The sequence below is a fragment of the Crinia signifera genome, chromosome 5, assembly GCF_055691185.1.
Source record: "Crinia signifera chromosome 5, ASM5569118v1, whole genome shotgun sequence".
Lineage (NCBI taxonomy): Eukaryota > Metazoa > Chordata > Amphibia > Anura > Myobatrachidae > Crinia > Crinia signifera.
This window is the reverse complement of record NC_139221.1, coordinates 250,242,155-250,265,415: the sequence shown is the minus strand read 5'-3', so window position 1 is coordinate 250,265,415 and position 23,261 is coordinate 250,242,155.

Sequence of the window (23,261 nt, the reverse complement as noted above, 5' to 3'; positions counted from 1 at the left end):
GCTTAATCTTTGTTTTTTGAGTTGAGGAGGATTCTGCAGTCCAGGTCACTTTGCAGTAGTCAGCAGTTATGACCTCATCATATGTTTTATGGAGAATTCTCACCTAAAAAATGGAAATAGGCATGATAATATGTTCTCAGTATACATTGACCCTAAAGCCCTGTACACACTGGGAGTCTAGGGGCACCATCTATATAGTCAACTATATCTGTGGTTCCACTATTCACACTGAAAGAAATCTGTTACCGATATCATTCAATGATGTCCCAGTGACCTGCTGAACATGCGGGTCATAGGCTATATGGCCACAGATGACCTGTATGTTCAGGTGAAGGGGCAGGAGGGTGGTCGTTAAGGATGCGCGGGAGCACACATCATTAACTATATTGAGAATATCAATATTACAGATTTGTTTTAAAGAAAAGAGATCGCTCAAAAATGCCATTCTGAGCGATAACTTTTCTTTTTGAGTAGCGTTTATGGGGCTTTAGAAAAATGAGAGGGATCCCTCACCTCTTTATCCATGCCTCTACTTTATGAACTATTCTAGCTATGATTTGTCTATTTAATTAATAATTTACCATCTATCTACCTATCCACCCAATTTATCTGTCTATCCAATGATTTACTATCCATGTGCCTACACATCCATTTATCTATCTATCTATCTACGGTTAGTGCGCTCAGTTAAAAAATATGTGGGTCCCAAAGGATAACTCCCTGCTGGCCGAGCTGCACTATTACACAAGGAGTGATGGATCACCCAAATATATTTTTACAGCTATTGCACTTCTACCACCCACCTATCTATCTAATGATTTAACATATATCTACCCACCCATTTATCTGTCTATCTAATGATTCACTATCTATCCACCTACCCAACCACCCTCCCATTTATCTACCTACCTATCTATCTGTCTATCCACATTTAGTTTGCTCAGTGAAAAAATATGTGGGTGCCAAAGGATAACAACTCCCTGCTGGCCGAGCTGCACTATTACACAAGGAGTGAGGTATCACCCACATATTCTTTTACAGTTATTGAAATCCACCCACCAAACTATCAATCAATCTAATGATTTAACATTTATCCACCCAACCGCCCAGTTATCTGTCTATCTAATGATTCATTATCTATACACCTACCCACCCATTTGTCTACCTACCCATATATATATCTACAGATAATGTGCTCAGTGAAAAAATGTGGGGCCCAAAGGATAACAACTCCCTGCTGGCTAAGCTGCACTATAACACAAGGAGTGAGGGATCACCCACATATTTTTTTACAGGTATTGCGCTTCACCCACTCACCTATCCATCTAATAATTTACCATTTATCTACTCACCCACCCATTTATCTGTCTATCTAATGATTCACTATTTATCCGACCTACCCAACCACCCTCCCATTTATCTACCTACCTATCTATCTACCGTTAGTGCGCTCAGTGAAAAAAATATGTGGGGCCCAAAGGATAACAACTCCCTGCTGGCTGAGCTGCACTATAACACAAGGAGTGAGGGATCACCCACATATTTTTTTACAGGTATTGAGATTCCCCCACCCAACTATCTATCTAATGATTTACCATTTATCCACCCACTAGCCCATTTATCTGTCTATCTAATGATTCACTATCTATACGCCTACCCACCCAACATCCCACCCATTTATTTACCTAAACATCTATCTATCTATCTATCTATCTACAGTTAATGCACTCAGTGAAAAAATATGTGGGGCCCAAAGGATAACAACTCCCTGCTGGCTGAGCTGCACTATAACACAAGGAGTGAGGGATCACCCACATATTTTTTTACAGGTATTGAGCTTCACCCACCCAACTATCTATCTATCTAATGATTTACCATTTATCCCCCCACCGCCCATTTATCTGTCTATCTAATGATTCACTATCTATACACCTACCCACCCAACAACCCACCCATTTGTCTACCTACCCATCTATCTATCTACAGATAATGTGCTGAGTGAAAAAATATGTGGGGCCCAAACGATAACAACTCCCTGCTGGCTGAGCTGCACTATAACACAAGGAGTGCGGGATCCCCCACATATTTTTTTACAGGTATTGCGCTTCACCCACTCACCTATCTATCTAATGATTTACCATGTATCTACTCACCCACCCATTTATCTGTCTGTCTATCTAATGATTCACTATCTATCCAACCTACCCAACCACCCTCCCATTTATCTACCTACCTATCTATCTATCTATCTACAGTTAGTGCGCTCAGTGAAAAAATATGTGGGGCCCAAAGGATAACAACTCCCTGCTGGATGAGCTGCACTATAACACAAGGAGTGAGGGATCCCCCACATATTTTTTTACAGGTATTGCGCTTCACCCACTCACCTATCTATCTAATGATTTACCATTTATCAACTCACCCACCCATTTATCTGTCTGTCTGTCTAATGATTCACTATCTATCCAACCTACCCAACCACCCTCCCATTTATCTACCTACCTATCTATCTATCTACAGTTAGTGCGCTCAGTGAAAAAATATGTGGGGCCCAAAGGATAACAACTCCCTGCTGGCTGAGCTGCACTATAACACAAGGAGTGAGGGATCACCCACATATTTTTTTACAGGTATTGAGATTCACCCACCTTACTATCTATCTAATGATTTACCATTTATCCACCCACCCGCCCATTTATCTGTCTATCTAATGATTCACTAGCTATACACCTACCCACCCAACATCTCACCCATTTATCTACCTAACCATCTATCTATCCATATATCTATTTATCTATCTACAGTTAATGCGCTCAGTGAAAAAATATGAGGGGCCCAAAGGATAACAACTCCCTGCTGGCTGAGCTGCACTATAACACAAGGAGTGAGGGATCACCCACATATTTTTTTACAGGTATTGAGCTTCACCCACCCAACTATCTATCTATCTAATGATTTACCATTTATCCACCCACCGCCCATTTATCTGTCTATCTAATGATTCACAATCTATACACCTACACACCCAACAACCCACCTATTTGTCTACCTACCCATCTATCTATCTACAGATAATATGCTCAGTGAAAAAATATGTGGGGCCCAAAGGATAACAACTCCCTGCTGGCTGAGCTGCACTATAACACAAGGAGTGAGGGATCACCCACATATTTTTTTACAGGTATTGAGCTTCACCCACCCAACTATCTATCTATCTAATGATTTACCATTTATCCACCCACCGCCCATTTATCTGTCTATCTAATGATTCACTATCTATACACCTACCCACCCAACAAGCCAGCTATTTGTCTACCTACCCATCTATCTATCTACAGATAATATGCTCAGTGAAAAAATATGTGGGGCCCAAAGGATAACAACTCCCTGCTGGCTGAGCTGCACTATAACACAAGGAGTGAGGGATCCCCCACATATTTTTTTACAGGTATTGCGCTTCACCCACTCACCTATCTATCTAATGATTTACCATTTATCAACTCACCCACCCATTTATCTGTCTGTCTGTCTAATGATTCACTATCTATCCAACCTACCCAACCACCCTCCCATTTATCTACCTACCTATCTATCTACAGTTAGTGCGCTCAGTGAAAAAATATGTGGGGCCCAAAGGATAACAACTCCCTGCTGGCTGAGCTGCACTATAACACAAGGAGTGAGGGATCACCCACATATTTTTTTACAGGTATTGAGATTCACCCACCCAACTATCTATCTAATGATTTACCATTTATCCACCCACCCGCCCATTTATCTGTCTATCTAATGATTCACTAGCTATACACCTACCCACCCAACATCCCACCCATTTATCTACCTAACCATCTATCTATCCATATATCTATTTATCTATCTACAGTTAATGCGCTCAGTGAAAAAATATGAGGGGCCCAAAGGATAACAACTCCCTGCTGGCTGAGCTGCACTATAACACAAGAAGTGAGGGATCACCCACATATTTTTTTACAGGTATTGAGCTTCACCCACCCACCTATCTATCTAATAATTTACCTTTTATCTACCCACCCACCCATTTATCTGTCTATCTAATGATTCACTATCTATACACCTACCCACCCAACATCCCACCCATTTATTTACCTAAACATCTATCTATCTATCCATATATCTATCTATCTATCTACAGTTAATATGCTCAGTAAAAAAAAAGGGGTCCCAAAGGATAACAATTCCCTGCTGGCCGAGCTGTACTTTTACACAAGGAGTGAGGGATCACCCACATATCTTTTACAGATATTGCACTTCAACCACCTAGCCATTTTCTATTTCATGATTTACCATCTACCTACCTACCCAGTTAAGGATCCCACCCTCCCTGCTGGTCAAGCTGCAACATTACAAAGGGAAGAAAGTTGCTGACTGAAAAAAAGTGGGTTACTGACTTCCCTCCCACCCCCATGTCCGTTAAGCTGCCTTAGCGGACAGTGGAGGAAGGTATCAGTTTATCTTTTACTCTTTCTATTTATCTCTACCTATCTCTATCTATTTAACTGTACACTAAGTAATCACAAAGTACAATAATAGAAGAGTTCATAGCTAGAAGTCCTATTTGTGAAGACCAAATGTATACCAAAAACATATTATCAGTAATTAATTTTCATTAATTACCTGACTTCGGTCTCCTGTTGCTGTGCTTAATCTTTGTTTTTTGAGTTGAGGAGGATTCTGCAGTCCAGGTCACTTTGCAGTAGTCAGCAGTTATGACCTCATCATATGTTTTATGGAGAATTCTCACCTAAAAAATGGAAATAGGCATGATAATATGTTCTCAGTATACATTGACCCTAAAGCCCTGTACACACTGGGAGTCTAGGGGCACCATCTATATAGTCAACTATATCTGTGGTTCCACTATTCACACTGAAAGAAATCTGTTACCGATATCATTCAATGATGTCCCAGTGACCTGCTGAACATGCGGGTCATAGGCTATATGGCCACAGATGACCTGTATGTTCAGGTGAAGGGGCAGGAGGGTGGTCGTTAAGGATGCGCGGGAGCACACATCATTAACTATATTGAGAATATCAATATTACAGATTTGTTTTAAAGAAAAGAGATCGCTCAAAAATGCCATTCTGAGCGATAACTTTTCTTTTTGAGTAGCGTTTATGGGGCTTTAGAAAAATGAGAGGGATCCCTCACCTCTTTATCCATGCCTCTACTTTATGAACTATTCTAGCTATGATTTGTCTATTTAATTAATAATTTACCATCTATCTACCTATCCACCCAATTTATCTGTCTATCCAATGATTTACTATCCATGTGCCTACACATCCATTTATCTATCTATCTATCTACGGTTAGTGCGCTCAGTTAAAAAATATGTGGGTCCCAAAGGATAACTCCCTGCTGGCCGAGCTGCACTATTACACAAGGAGTGATGGATCACCCAAATATATTTTTACAGCTATTGCACTTCTACCACCCACCTATCTATCTAATGATTTAACATATATCTACCCACCCATTTATCTGTCTATCTAATGATTCACTATCTATCCACCTACCCAACCACCCTCCCATTTATCTACCTACCTATCTATCTGTCTATCCACATTTAGTTTGCTCAGTGAAAAAATATGTGGGTGCCAAAGGATAACAACTCCCTGCTGGCCGAGCTGCACTATTACACAAGGAGTGAGGTATCACCCACATATTCTTTTACAGTTATTGAAATCCACCCACCAAACTATCAATCAATCTAATGATTTAACATTTATCCACCCAACCGCCCAGTTATCTGTCTATCTAATGATTCATTATCTATACACCTACCCACCCATTTGTCTACCTACCCATATATATATCTACAGATAATGTGCTCAGTGAAAAAATGTGGGGCCCAAAGGATAACAACTCCCTGCTGGCTAAGCTGCACTATAACACAAGGAGTGAGGGATCACCCACATATTTTTTTACAGGTATTGCGCTTCACCCACTCACCTATCCATCTAATAATTTACCATTTATCTACTCACCCACCCATTTATCTGTCTATCTAATGATTCACTATTTATCCGACCTACCCAACCACCCTCCCATTTATCTACCTACCTATCTATCTACCGTTAGTGCGCTCAGTGAAAAAAATATGTGGGGCCCAAAGGATAACAACTCCCTGCTGGCTGAGCTGCACTATAACACAAGGAGTGAGGGATCACCCACATATTTTTTTACAGGTATTGAGATTCACCCACCCAACTATCTATCTAATGATTTACCATTTATCCACCCACTAGCCCATTTATCTGTCTATCTAATGATTCACTAGCTATACACCTACCCACCCAACATCCCACCCATTTATCTACCTAACCATCTATCTATCCATATATCTATTTATCTATCTACAGTTAATGCGCTCAGTGAAAAAATATGAGGGGCCCAAAGGATAACAACTCCCTGCTGGCTGAGCTGCACTATAACACAAGAAGTGAGGGATCACCCACATATTTTTTTACAGGTATTGAGCTTCACCCACCCACCTATCTATCTAATAATTTACCTTTTATCTACCCACCCACCCATTTATCTGTCTATCTAATGATTCACTATCTATACACCTACCCACCCAACATCCCACCCATTTATTTACCTAAACATCTATCTATCTATCCATATATCTATCTATCTATCTACAGTTAATATGCTCAGTAAAAAAAAGGGGTCCCAAAGGATAACAATTCCCTGCTGGCCGAGCTGTACTTTTACACAAGGAGTGAGGGATCACCCACATATCTTTTACAGATATTGCACTTCAACCACCTAGCCATTTTCTATTTCATGATTTACCATCTACCTACCTACCCAGTTAAGGATCCCACCCTCCCTGCTGGTCAAGCTGCAACATTACAAAGGGAAGAAAGTTGCTGACTGAAAAAAAGTGGGTTACTGACTTCCCTCCCACCCCCATGTCTGTTAAGCTGCCTTAGCGGACAGTGGAGGAAGGTATCAGTTTATCTTTTACTCTTTCTATTTATCTCTACCTATCTCTATCTATTTAACTGTACACTAAGTAATCACAAAGTACAATAATAGAAGAGTTCATAGCTAGAAGTCCTATTTGTGAAGACCAAATGTATACCAAAAACATATTATCAGTAATTAATTTTCATTAATTACCTGACTTCGGTCTCCTGTTGCTGTGCTTAATCTTTGTTTTTTGACTTGAGGAGGATTCTGCAGTCCAGGTCACTTTGCAGTAGTCAGCAGTTATGACCTCATCATATGTTTTATGGAGAATTCTCACCTAAAAAATGGAAATAGGCATGATAATATGTTCTCAGTATACATTGACCCTAAAGCCCTGTACACACTGGGAGTCTAGGGGCACCATCTATATAGTCAACTATATCTGTGGTTCCACTATTCACACTGAAAGAAATCTGTTACCGATATCATTCAATGATGTCCCAGTGACCTGCTGAACATGCGGGTCATAGGCTATATGGCCACAGATGACCTGTATGTTCAGGTGAAGGGGCAGGAGGGTGGTCGTTAAGGATGCGCGGGAGCACACATCATTAACTATATTGAGAATATCAATATTACAGATTTGTTTTAAAGAAAAGAGATCGCTCAAAAATGCCATTCTGAGCGATAACTTTTCTTTTTGAGTAGCGTTTATGGGGCTTTAGAAAAATGAGAGGGATCCCTCACCTCTTTATCCATGCCTCTACTTTATGAACTATTCTAGCTATGATTTGTCTATTTAATTAATAATTTACCATCTATCTACCTATCCACCCAATTTATCTGTCTATCCAATGATTTACTATCCATGTGCCTACACATCCATTTATCTATCTATCTATCTACGGTTAGTGCGCTCAGTTAAAAAATATGTGGGTCCCAAAGGATAACTCCCTGCTGGCCGAGCTGCACTATTACACAAGGAGTGATGGATCACCCAAATATATTTTTACAGCTATTGCACTTCTACCACCCACCTATCTATCTAATGATTTAACATATATCTACCCACCCATTTATCTGTCTATCTAATGATTCACTATCTATCCACCTACCCAACCACCCTCCCATTTATCTACCTACCTATCTATCTGTCTATCCACATTTAGTTTGCTCAGTGAAAAAATATGTGGGTGCCAAAGGATAACAACTCCCTGCTGGCCGAGCTGCACTATTACACAAGGAGTGAGGTATCACCCACATATTCTTTTACAGTTATTGAAATCCACCCACCAAACTATCAATCAATCTAATGATTTAACATTTATCCACCCAACCGCCCAGTTATCTGTCTATCTAATGATTCATTATCTATACACCTACCCACCCATTTGTCTACCTACCCATATATATATCTACAGATAATGTGCTCAGTGAAAAAATATGTGGGGCCCAAAGGATAACAACTCCCTGCTGGCTAAGCTGCACTATAACACAAGGAGTGAGGGATCACCCACATATTTTTTTACAGGTATTGCGCTTCACCCACTCACCTATCCATCTAATAATTTACCATTTATCTACTCACCCACCCATTTATCTGTCTATCTAATGATTCACTATTTATCCGACCTACCCAACCACCCTCCCATTTATCTACCTACCTATCTATCTACCGTTAGTGCGCTCAGTGAAAAAAATATGTGGGGCCCAAAGGATAACAACTCCCTGCTGGCTGAGCTGCACTATAACACAAGGAGTGAGGGATCACCCACATATTTTTTTACAGGTATTGAGATTCCCCCACCCAACTATCTATCTAATGATTTACCATTTATCCACCCACTAGCCCATTTATCTGTCTATCTAATGATTCACTATCTATACGCCTACCCACCCAACATCCCACCCATTTATTTACCTAAACATCTATCTATCTATCTACAGTTAATGCACTCAGTGAAAAAATATGTGGGGCCCAAAGGATAACAACTCCCTGCTGGCTGAGCTGCACTATAACACAAGGAGTGAGGGATCACCCACATATTTTTTTACAGGTATTGAGCTTCACCCACCCAACTATCTATCTATCTAATGATTTACCATTTATCCCCCCACCGCCCATTTATCTGTCTATCTAATGATTCACTATCTATACACCTACCCACCCAACAACCCACCCATTTGTCTACCTACCCATCTATCTATCTACAGATAATGTGCTGAGTGAAAAAATATGTGGGGCCCAAACGATAACAACTCCCTGCTGGCTGAGCTGCACTATAACACAAGGAGTGCGGGATCCCCCACATATTTTTTTACAGGTATTGCGCTTCACCCACTCACCTATCTATCTAATGATTTACCATGTATCTACTCACCCACCCATTTATCTGTCTGTCTATCTAATGATTCACTATCTATCCAACCTACCCAACCACCCTCCCATTTATCTACCTACCTATCTATCTATCTATCTACAGTTAGTGCGCTCAGTGAAAAAATATGTGGGGCCCAAAGGATAACAACTCCCTGCTGGATGAGCTGCACTATAACACAAGGAGTGAGGGATCCCCCACATATTTTTTTACAGGTATTGCGCTTCACAAACTCACCTATCTATCTAATGATTTACCATGTATCTACTCACCCACCCATTTATCTGTCTATCTAATGATTCACTATCTATCCAACCTACCCAACAACCCTCCCATTTATCTACCTACCTATCTATCTATCTACAGTTAGTGCGCTCAGTGAAAAAATATGTGGGGCCCAAAGGATAGCAACTCCCTGCTGGCTGAGCTGCACTATAACACAAGGAGTGAGGGATCACCCACATATTTTTTTACAGGTATTGAGATTCACCCACCCAACTATCTATCTAATGATTTACCATTTATCCACCCACCCGCCCATTTATCTGTCTATCTAATGATTCACTAGCTATACACCTACCCACCCAACATCCCACCCATTTATCTACCTAACCATCTATCTATCCATATATCTATTTATCTATCTACAGTTAATGCGCTCAGTGAAAAAATATGAGGGGCCCAAAGGATAACAACTCCCTGCTGGCTGAGCTGCACTATAACACAAGAAGTGAGGGATCACCCACATATTTTTTAACAGGTATTGCGCTTCACCCACTCACCTATCTATCTAATGATTTACCATTTATCTACTTACTCACCCATTTATCTGTCTGTCTATCTAATGATTCACTATCTATCCAACCTACCCAACCACCCTCCCATTTATCTACCTACCTATCTATCTATCTATCTATCTATCTATCTATCTACAGTTAGTGCGCTCCGTGAAAAAATATGTGGGGCCCAAAGGATAACAACTCCCTGCTGGCTGAGCTGCACTATAACACAAGGAGTGAGGGATCCCCCACATATTTTTTTAAAGGTATTGCGCTTCACCCACTCACCTATCTATCTAATGATTTACCATTTATCTACTCACCCACCAATTTATCTGTCTGTCTATCTAATGATTCACTATCTATCCAACCTACCCAACCACCCTCCCATTTATCTACCTACCTATCTATCTACAGTTAGTGTGCTCAGTGAAAAAATATGTGGGGCCCAAAGGATAATAACTCCCTGCTGGCTGAGCTGCACTATAACACAAGCAGTGAGGGATCACCCACATATTTTTTTACAGGTATTGAGCTTCACCCACCCAACTATCTATCTATCTATCTAATGATTTACCATTTATCCACCCACCGCCCATTTATCTGTCTATCTAATGATTCACTATCTATACACCTACCCACCCAACAACCCACCCATTTGTCTACCTACCCATCTATCTATCTACAGATAATGTGCTCAGTGAAAAAATATGTGGGGCCCAAAGGATAGCAACTCCCTGCTGGCTAAGCTGCACTATAACACAAGGAGTGAGGGATCACCCACATATTTTTTTACAGGTATTGAGATTCACCCACCCAACTATCTATCTAATGATTTACCATTTATCCACCCACCCGCCCATTTATCTGTCTATCTAATGATTCACTAGCTATACACCTACCCACCCAACATCCCACCCATTTATTTACCTAAACATCTATCTATCTATCTATCTACAGTTAATGCACTCAGTGAAAAAATATGTGGGGCCCAAAGGATAAAAACTCCCTGCTGGCTGAGCTGCACTATAACACAAGGAGTGAGGGATCACCCACATATTTTTTTACAGGTATTGCGCTTCACCCACTCACCTATCTATCTAATTATTTACCATTTATCTACTCACCCACCCATTTATCTGTCTATCTAATGATTCACTATTTATCCAACCTACCCAACCACCCTCCCATTTATCTACCTACCTATCTATCTATCTACCGTTAGTGCGCTCAGTGAAAAAAATATGTGGGGCCCAAAGGATAACAACTCCCTGCTGGCTGAGCTGCACTATAACACAAGGAGTGAGGGATCACCCACATATTTTTTTACAGATATTGCACTTCACCCACTCACCTATCTATCTAATGATTTACCATTTATCTACTCACCCACCAATTTATCTGTCTGTCTATCTAATGATTCACTATCTATCCAACCTACCCAACCACCCTCCCATTTATCTAGCTACCTATCTATCTATCTACAGTTAGTGCGCTCAGTGAAAAAATATGTGGGGCCCAAAGGATAACAACTCCCTGCTGGCTGAGCTGCACTATAACACAAGGAGTGAGGGATCACCCACATATTTTTTTACAGGTATTGAGATTCACCCACCCAACTATCTATCTAATGATTTACCATTTATCCACCCACCGCCCATTTATCTGTCTATCTAATGATTCACTATCTATACACCTACCCACCCAACAACCCACCTATTTGTCTACCTACCCATCTATCTATCTACAGATAATATGCTCAGTGAAAAAATATGTGGGGCCCAAAGGATAACAACTCCCTGCTGGCTAAGCTGCACTATAACACAAGGAGTGAGGGATCACCCACATATTTTTTTACAGGTATTGCGCTTCACCCACTCACCTATCTATCTAATAATTTACCATTTATCTACTCACCCACCCATTTATCTGTCTATCTAATGATTCACTATCTATCCGACCTACCCAACCACTCTCCCATTTATCTACCTACCTATCTATCTATCTACAGTTAGTGCGCTCAGTGAAAAAATATGTGGGGCCCAAAGGATAACAACTCCCTGCTGGCTGAGCTGCACTATAACACAAGGAGTGAGGGATCACCCACATATTTTTTTACAGGTATTGAGATTCACCCACCCAACTATCTATATAATGATTTACCATTTATCCACCCACCCACCCACCCATTTATCTGTCTATCTAATGATTCACTAGCTATACACCTACCCACCCAACATCCCACCCATTTATCTACCTAACCATCTATCTATCTATGCATATATCTATTTATCTATCTACAGTTAATGCGCTCAGTGAAAAAATATGAGGGGCCCAAAGGATAACAACTCCCTGCTGGCTGAGCTGCACTATAACACAAGGAGTGAGGGATCACCCACATATTTTTTTACAGGTATTGAGCTTCACCCACCCAACTATCTATCTATCTAATGATTTACCATTTATCCACCCACCGCCCATTTATCTGTCTATCTAATGATTCACTATCTATACACCTACCCACCCAACAACCCACAAATTTGTCTACCTACCCATCTATCTATCTACAGATAATTTGCTCAGTGAAAAAATATGTGGGGCCCAAAGGATAACAACTCCCTGCTGGCTGAGCTGCACTATAACACAAAGAGTGAGGGATCCCCCACATATTTTTTTTACAGGTATTGCGCTTCACCCACTCAACTATCTATCTAATGATTTACCATTTATCTACTCACCCACCCATTTATCTGTCTGTCTATCTAATGATTCACTATCTATCCAACCTACCCAACCACCCTCCCATTTATCTACCTACCTATCGATCTATCTCCAGTTAGTGCGCTCAGTGAAAAAATATGTGGGGCCCAAAGGATAACAACTCCCTGCTGGCTGAGCTGCACTATAACACAAGGAGTGAGGGATCACCCACATATTTTTTTACAGGTATTGAGATTCACCAACCCAACTATCTATCTAATGATTTACCATTTATCCACCCACCCGCCCATTTATCTGTCTATCTAATGATTCACTATCTATACACCTACCCACCCAACATCCCACCCATTTATTTACCTAAACATCTATCTATCTATCTATCTATCTACAGTTAATGCACTCAGTGAAAAAATATGTGGGGCCCAAAGGATAACAACTCCCTGCTGGCTGAGCTGCACTATAACACAAGGAGTGAGGGATCACCCACATATTTTTTTACAGGTATTGAGCTTCACCCACCCAACTATCTATCTATCTAATGATTTACCATTTATCCACCCACCGCCCATTTATCTGTCTATCTAATGATTCACTATCTATACACCTACCCACCCAACAACCCACCCATTTGTCTACCTACCCATCTATCTATCTACAGATAATATGCTCAGTGAAAAAATATGTGGGGCCCAAAGGATAACAACTCCCTGCTGGCTGAGCTGCACTATAACACAAAGAGTGAGGGATCCCCCACATATTTTTTTTACAGGTATTGCGCTTCACCCACTCAACTATCTATCTAATGATTTACCATTTATCTACTCACCCACCCATTTATCTGTCTGTCTATCTAATGATTCACTATCTATCCAACCTACCCAACCACCCTCCCATTTATCTACCTACCTATCTATCTATCTCCAGTTAGTGCGCTCAGTGAAAAAATATGTGGGGCCCAAAGGATAACAACTCCCTGCTGGCTGAGCTGCACTATAACACAAGGAGTGAGGGATCACCCACATATTTTTTTACAGGTATTGAGATTCACCAACCCAACTATCTATCTAATGATTTACCATTTATCCACCCACCCGCCCATTTATCTGTCTATCTAATGATTCACTATCTATACACCTACCCACCCAACATCCCACCCATTTATTTACCTAAACATCTATCTATCTATCTATCTATCTACAGTTAATGCACTCAGTGAAAAAATATGTGGGGCCCAAAGGATAACAACTCCCTGCTGGCTGAGCTGCACTATAACACAAGGAGTGAGGGATCACCCACATATTTTTTTACAGGTATTGAGCTTCACCCACCCAACTATCTATCTATCTAATGATTTACCATTTATCCACCCACCGCCCATTTATCTGTCTATCTAATGATTCACTATCTATACACCTACCCACCCAACAACCCACCCATTTGTCTACCTACCCATCTATCTATCTACAGATAATATGCTCAGTGAAAAAATATGTGGGGCCCAAAGGATAACAACTCAACTTGTCTACCTACCCAACTATCTATCTAATGATTTACCATTTATCCACCCACCCGCCCATTTATCTGTCTATCTAATGATTCACTAGCTATACACCTACCCACCCAACATCCCACCCATTTATCTACCTAACCATCTATCTATCCATATATCTATTTATCTATCTACAGTTAATGCGCTCAGTGAAAAAATATGAGGGGCCTAAAGGATAACAACTCCCTGCTGGCTGAGCTGCACTATAACACAAGAAGTGAGGGATCACCCACATATTTTTTTACAGGTATTGAGCTTCACCCACCCACCTATCTATCTAATAATTTACCTTTTATCTACCCACCCACCCATTTATCTGTCTATCTAATGATTCACTATCTATACACCTACCCACCCAACATCCCACCCATTTATTTACCTAAACATCTATCTATCTATCCATATATCTATCTATCTATCTACAGTTAATATGCTCAGTAAAAAAAAAGGGGTCCCAAAGGATAACAATTCCCTGCTGGCCGAGCTGTACTTTTACACAAGGAGTGAGGGATCACCCACATATCTTTTACAGATATTGCACTTCAACCACCTAGCCATTTTCTATTTCATGATTTACCATCTACCTACCTACCCAGTTAAGGATCCCACCCTCCCTGCTGGTCAAGCTGCAACATTACAAAGGGAAGAAAGTTGCTGACTGAAAAAAAGTGGGTTACTGACTTCCCTCCCACCCCCATGTCCGTTAAGCTGCCTTAGCGGACAGTGGAGGAAGGTATCAGTTTATCTTTTACTCTTTCTATTTATCTCTACCTATTTAACTGTACACTAAGTAATCACAAAGTACAATAATAGAAGAGTTCATAGCTAGAAGTCCTATTTGTGAATACCAAATGTATACCAAAAACATATTATCAGTAATTAATTTTCATTAATTACCTGACTTCGGTCTCCTGTTGCTGTGCTTAATCTTTGTTTTTTGACTTGAGGAGGATTCTGCAGTCCAGGTCACTTTGCAGTAGTCAGCTGTTATGACCTCATCACATGTTTTATGGAGAATTCTCACCTAAAAAATGGAAATAGGCATGATAATATGTTCTCAGTATACATTGACCCTAAAGCCCTGTACACACTGGGAGTCTAGGGGCACCATCTATATAGTCAACTATATCTGTGGTTCCACTATTCACACTGAAAGAAATCTGTTACCGATATCATTCAATGATGTCCCAGTGACCTGCTGAACATGCGGGTCATAGGCTATATGGCCAAAGATGACCTGTATGTTCAGGTGAAGGGGCAGGAGGGTGGTCGTTAAGGATACGCGGGAGCACACATCATTAACTATATTGAGTATACATACTACAGATTTGTTTTAAAGAAAAGAGATCGCTCAAAAATGCCATTCTGAGTGATAACTTTTCTTTTTGAGTAGCGTTTATGGGGCTTTAGAAAAATGAGAGGGATCCCTCACCTCTTTATCCATGCCTCTACTTTATGAACTATTCTAGCTATGATTTGTCTATTTAATTAATTTACCATCTATCTACCTATCCACCCAATTTATCTGTCTATCCAATGATTTACTATCCATGTGCCTACACATCCATCTATCTATCTATCTATCTATCTACAGTTAGTGCGCTCAGTTAAAAAATATGTGGGTCCCAAAGGATAACTCCCTGCTGGCCGAGCTGCACTATTACACAAGGAGTGAGGGATCACCCAAATATATTTTTACAGCTATTGCACTTCTACCACCCACCTATCTATCTAATGATTTAACATATATCTACCCACCCATTTATCTGTCTATCTAATGATTCACTATCTATCCACCTACCCAACCACCCTCCCATTTATCTACCTACCTATCTATCTGTCTATCCACATTTAGTTTGCTCAGTGAAAAAATATGTGGGTGCCAAAGGATAACAACTCCCTGCTGGCCGAGCTGCACTATTACACAAGGAGTGAGGTATCACCCACATATTCTTTTACAGTTATTGAAATCCACCCACCAAACTATCAATCAATCTAATGATTTAACATTTATCCACCCAACCGCCCAGTTATCTGTCTATCTAATGATTCACTATCTATACACCTACCCACCCATTTGTCTACCTACCCATCTATCTATCTACAGATAATGTGCTCAGTGAAAAAATATGTGGGGCCCAAAGGATAACAACTCCATGCTGGCTAAGCTGCACTATAACACAAGGAGTGAGGGATCACCCACATATTTTTTTACAGGTATTGCGCTTCACCCACTCACCTATCTATCTAATAATTTACCATTTATCTACTCACCCACCCATTTATCTGTCTATCTAATGATTCACTATCTATCCAACCTACCCAACCACCCTCCCATTTATCTACCTACCTATCTATCTATTTCCAGTTAGTGCGCTCAGTGAAAAAATATGGGTAGGTACCCACCCAACAACCCACCCATTTGTCTACCTACCCATCTATCTATCTACAGATAATATGCTCAGTGAAAAAATATGTGGGGCCCAAAGGATAACAACTCCCTGCTGGCTGAGCTGCACTATAACACAAGGAGTGAGGGATCACCCACATATTTTTTTACAGGTATTGAGCTTCACCCACCCAACTATCTATCTATCTAATGATTTACCATTTATCCACCCACCGCCCATTTATCTGTCTATCTAATGATTCACTATCTATACACCTACCCACCCAACAACCCACCCATTTGTCTACCTACCCATCTATCTATCTACAGATAATATGCTCAGTGAAAAAATATGTGGGGCCCAAAGGATAACAACTCAACTTGTCTACCTACCCAACTATCTATCTAATGATTTACCATTTATCCACCCACCCGCCCATTTATCTGTCTATCTAATGATTCACTAGCTATACACCTACCCACCCAACATCCCACCCATTTATCTACCTAACCATCTATCTATCCATATATCTATTTATCTATCTACAGTTAATGCGCTCAGTGAAAAAATATGAGGGGCCCAAAGGATAACAACTCCCTGCTGGCTGAGCTGCACTATAACACAAGAAGTGAGGGATCACCCACATATTTTTTTACAGGTATTGAGCTTCACCCACCCAACTATCTATCTATCTATCTAATAATTTACCTTTTATCTACCCACCCACCCATTTATCTGTCTATCTAATGATTCACTATCTATACACCTACCCACCCAACATCCCACCCATTTATTTACCTAAACATCTATCTATCTATCCATATATCTATCTATCTATCTACAGTTAATATGCTCAGTAAAAAAAAAAGGGGTCCCAAAGGATAACAATTCCCTGCTGGCCGAGCTGTACTTTTACACAAGGAGTGAGGGATCACCCACATATCTTTTACAGATATTGCACTTCAACCACCTAGCCATTTTCTATTTCATGATTTACCATCTACCTACCTACCCAGTTAAGGATCCCACCCTCCCTGCTGGTCAAGCTGCAACATTACAAAGGGAAGAAAGTTGCTGACTGAAAAAAAGTGGGTTACTGACTTCCCTCCCACCCCCATGTCCGTTAAGCTGCCTTAGCGGACAGTGGAGGAAGGTATCAGTTTATCTTTTACTCTTTCTATTTATCTCTACCTATTTAACTGTACACTAAGTAATCACAAAGTACAATAATAGAAGAGTTCATAGCTAGAAGTCCTATTTGTGAATACCAAATGTATACCAAAAACATATTATCAGTAATTAATTTTCATTAATTACCTGACTTCGGTCTCCTGTTGCTGTGCTTAATCTTTGTTTTTTGACTTGAGGAGGATTCTGCAGTCCAGGTCACTTTGCAGTAGTCAGCTGTTATGACCTCATCACATGTTTTATGGAGAATTCTCACCTAAAAAATGGAAATAGGCATGATAATATGTTCTCAGTATACATTGACCCTAAAGCCCTGTACACACTGGGAGTCTAGGGGCACCATCTATATAGTCAACTATATCTGTGGTTCCACTATTCACACTGAAAGAAATCTGTTACCGATATCATTCAATGATGTCCCAGTGACCTGCTGAACATGCGGGTCATAGGCTATATGGCCAAAGATGACCTGTATGTTCAGGTGAAGGGGCAGGAGGGTGGTCGTTAAGGATACGCGGGAGCACACATCATTAACTATATTGAGTATACATACTACAGATTTGTTTTAAAGAAAAGAGATCGCTCAAAAATGCCATTCTGAGCGATAACTTTTCTTTTTGAGTAGCGTTTATGGGGCTTTAGAAAAATGAGAGGGATCCCTCACCTCTTTATCCATGCCTCTACTTTATGAACTATTCTAGCTATGATTTGTCTATTTAATTAATTTACCATCTATCTACCTATCCACCCAATTTATCTGTCTATCCAATGATTTACTATCCATGTGCCTACACATCCATCTATCTATCTATCTATCTATCTACAGTTAGTGCGCTCAGTTAAAAAATATGTGGGTCCCAAAGGATAACTCCCTGCTGGCCGAGCTGCACTATTACACAAGGAGTGAGGGATCACCCAAATATATTTTTACAGCTATTGCACTTCTACCACCCACCTATCTATCTAATGATTTAACATATATCTACCCACCCATTTATCTGTCTATCTAATGATTCACTATCTATCCACCTACCCAACCACCCTCCCATTTATCTACCTACCTATCTATCTGTCTATCCACATTTAGTTTGCTCAGTGAAAAAATATGTGGGTGCCAAAGGATAACAACTCCCTGCTGGCCGAGCTGCACTATTACACAAGGAGTGAGGTATCACCCACATATTCTTTTACAGTTATTGAAATCCACCCACCAAACTATCAATCAATCTAATGATTTAACATTTATCCACCCAACCGCCCAGTTATCTGTCTATCTAATGATTCACTATCTATACACCTACCCACCCATTTGTCTACCTACCCATCTATCTATCTACAGATAATGTGCTCAGTGAAAAAATATGTGGGGCCCAAAGGATAACAACTCCATGCTGGCTAAGCTGCACTATAACACAAGGAGTGAGGGATCACCCACATATTTTTTTACAGGTATTGCGCTTCACCCACTCACCTATCTATCTAATAATTTACCATTTATCTACTCACCCACCCATTTATCTGTCTATCTAATGATTCACTATCTATCCAACCTACCCAACCACCCTCCCATTTATCTACCTACCTATCTATCTATTTCCAGTTAGTGCGCTCAGTGAAAAAATATGTGGGGCCCAAAGGATAACAACTCCCTGCTGGCTGAGCTGCACTATAACACAAGGAGTGAGGGATCACCCACATATTTTTTTACAGGTATTGAGCTTCACCCACCCAACTATCTATCTATCTATCTAATGATTTACCATTTATCCACCCACCGCCCATTTATCTGTCTATCTAATGATTCACTATCTATACACCTACCCACCCAACAACCCACCCATTTGTCTACCTACCCATCTATCTATCTACAGATAATATGCTCAGTGAAAAAATATGTGGGGCCCAAAGGATAACAACTCCCTGCTGGCTGAGCTGCACTATAACACAAGGAGTGAGGGATCACCCACATATTTTTTTACAGGTATTGAGATTCACCCACCCAACTATCTATCTAATGATTTACCATTTATCCACCCACCCGCCCATTTATCTGTCTATCTAATGATTCACTAGCTATACACCTACCCACCCAACATCCCACCCATTTATCTACCTAACCATCTATCTATCCATATATCTATTTATCTATCTACAGTTAATGCGCTCAGTGAATAAATATGAGTGGCCCAAAGGATAACAACTCCCTGCTGGCTGAGCTGCACTATAACACAAGAAGTGAGGGATCACCCACATATTTTTTTACAGGTATTGAGCTTCACCCACCCACCTATCTATCTAATAATTTACCTTTTATCTACCCACCCACCCATTTATCTGTCTATCTAATGATTCACTATCTATACACCTACCCACCCAACATCCCACCCATTTATTTACCTAAACATCTATCTATCTATCCATATATCTATCTATCTACAGTTAATATGCTCAGTAAAAAAAAAGGGGTCCCAAAGGATAACAATTCCCTGCTGGCCGAGCTGTACTTTTACACAAGGAGTGAGGGATCACCCACATATCTTTTACAGATATTGCACTTCAACCACCTAGCCATTTTCTATTTCATGATTTACCATCTACCTACCTACCCAGTTAAGGATCCCACCCTCCCTGCTGGTCAAGCTGCAACATTACAAAGGGAAGAAAGTTGCTGACTGAAAAAAAGTGGGTTACTGACTTCCCTCCCACCCCCATGTCCGTTAAGCTGCCTTAGCGGACAGTGGAGGAAGGTATCAGTTTATCTTTTACTCTTTCTATTTATCTCTACCTATCTCTATCTATTTAACTGTACACTAAGTAATCACAAAGTACAATAATAGAAGAGTTCATAGCTAGAAGTCCTATTTGTGAAGACCAAATGTATACCAAAAACATATTATCAGTAATTAATTTTCATTAATTACCTGACTTCGGTCTCCTGTTGCTGTGCTTAATCTTTGTTTTTTGACTTGAGGAGGATTCTGCAGTCCAGGTCACTTTGCAGTAGTCAGCTGTTATGACCTCATCACATGTTTTATGGAGAATTCTCACCTAAAAAATGGAAATAGGCATGATAATATGTTCTCAGTATACATTGACCCTAAAGCCCTGTACACACTGGGAGTCTAGGGGCACCATCTATATAGTCAACTATATCTGTGGTTCCAATATTCACACTGAAAGAAATCTGTTACCGATATCATTCAATGATGTCCCAGTGACCTGCTGAACATGCGGGTCATAGGCTATATGGCCAAAGATGACCTGTATGTTCAGGTGAAGGGGCAGGAGGGTGGTCGTTAAGGATGCGCGGGAGCACACATCATTAACTATATTGAGTATACATACTACAGATTTGTTTTAAAGAAAAGATATCGCTCAAAAATGCCATTCTGAGCGATAACTTTTCTTTTTGAGTAGCGTTTATGGGGCTTTAGAAAAATGAGAGGGATCCCTCACCTCTTTATCCATGCCTCTACTTTATGAACTATTCTAGCTATGATTTGTCTATTTAATTAATTTACCATCTATCTACCTATCCACCCAATTTATCTGTCTATCCAATGATTTACTATCCATGTGCCTACACATCCATCTATCTATCTATCTATCTACGGTTAGTGCGCTCAGTTAAAAAATATGTGGGTCCCAAAGGATAACTCCCTGCTGGCCGAGCTGCACTATTACACAAGGAGTGAGGGATCACCCAAATATATTTTTACAGCTATTGCACTTCTACCACCCACCTATCTAACGATTTAACATATATCTACCCACCCATTTATCTGTCTATCTAATGATTCACTATCTATCCACCTACCCAACCACCCTCCCATTTATCTACCTACCTATCTATCTGTCTATCCACATTTAGTTTGCTCAGTGAAAAAATATGTGGGTGCCAAAGAATAACAACTCCCTGCTGGCCGAGCTGCACTATTACACAAGGAGTGAGGTATCACCCACATATTCTTTTACAGTTATTAAAATCCACCCACCAAACTATCAATCAATCTAATGATTTAACATTTATCCACCCAACCGCCCAGTTATCTGTCTATCTAATGATTCACTATCTATACACCTACCCACCCATTTGTCTACCTACTTATCTATCTATCTACAGATAATATGCTCAGTGAAAAAATATGTGGGGCCCAAAGGATAACAACTCCCTTCTGGCTGAGCTGCACTATAACACAAGGAGTGAGGGATTCCACACATATTTTTTTACAGGTATTGCGCTTCACCCACTCACCTATCTATCTAACGATTTACCATTTATCTACTCACCCACCCATTTATCTGTCTGTCTGTCTAATGATTCACTATCTATCCAACCTACCCAACCACCCTCCCATTTATCTACCTACCTATCTATCTATCTACAGTTAGTGCGCTCAGTGAAAAAATATGTGGGGCCCAAAGGATAACAACTCCCTGCTGGCTGAGCTGCACTATAACACAAGGAGTGAGGGATCACCCACATATTTTTTTACAGGTATTGAGATTCACCCACCTTACTATCTATCTAATGATTTACCATTTATCCACCCACCCGCCCATTTATCTGTCTATCTAATGATTCACTAGCTATACACCTACCCACCCAACATCTCACCCATTTATCTACCTAACCATCTATCTATCCATATATCTATTTATCTATCTACAGTTAATGCGCTCAGTGAAAAAATATGAGGGGCCCAAAGGATAACAACTCCCTGCTGGCTGAGCTGCACTATAACACAAGGAGTGAGGGATCACCCACATTTTTTTTACAGGTATTGAGCTTCACCCACCCAACTATCTATCTATCTAATGATTTACCATTTATCCACCCACCGCCCATTTATCTGTCTATCTAATGATTCACAATCTATACACCTACCCACCCAACAACCCACCTATTTGTCTACCTACCCATCTATCTATCTACAGATAATATGCTCAGTGAAAAAATATGTGGGGCCCAAAGGATAACCACTCCCTGCTGGCTGAGCTGCACTATAACACAAGGAGTGAGGGATCACCCACATATTTTTTTACAGGTATTGAGCTTCACCCACCCAACTATCTATCTATCTAATGATTTACCATTTATCCACCCACCGCCCATTTATCTGTCTATCTAATGATTCACTATCTATACACCTACCCACCCAACAAGCCAGCTATTTGTCTACCTACCCATCTATCTATCTACAGATAATATGCTCAGTGAAAAAATATGTGGGGCCCAAAGGATAACAACTCCCTGCTGGCTGAGCTGCACTATAACACAAGGAGTGAGGGA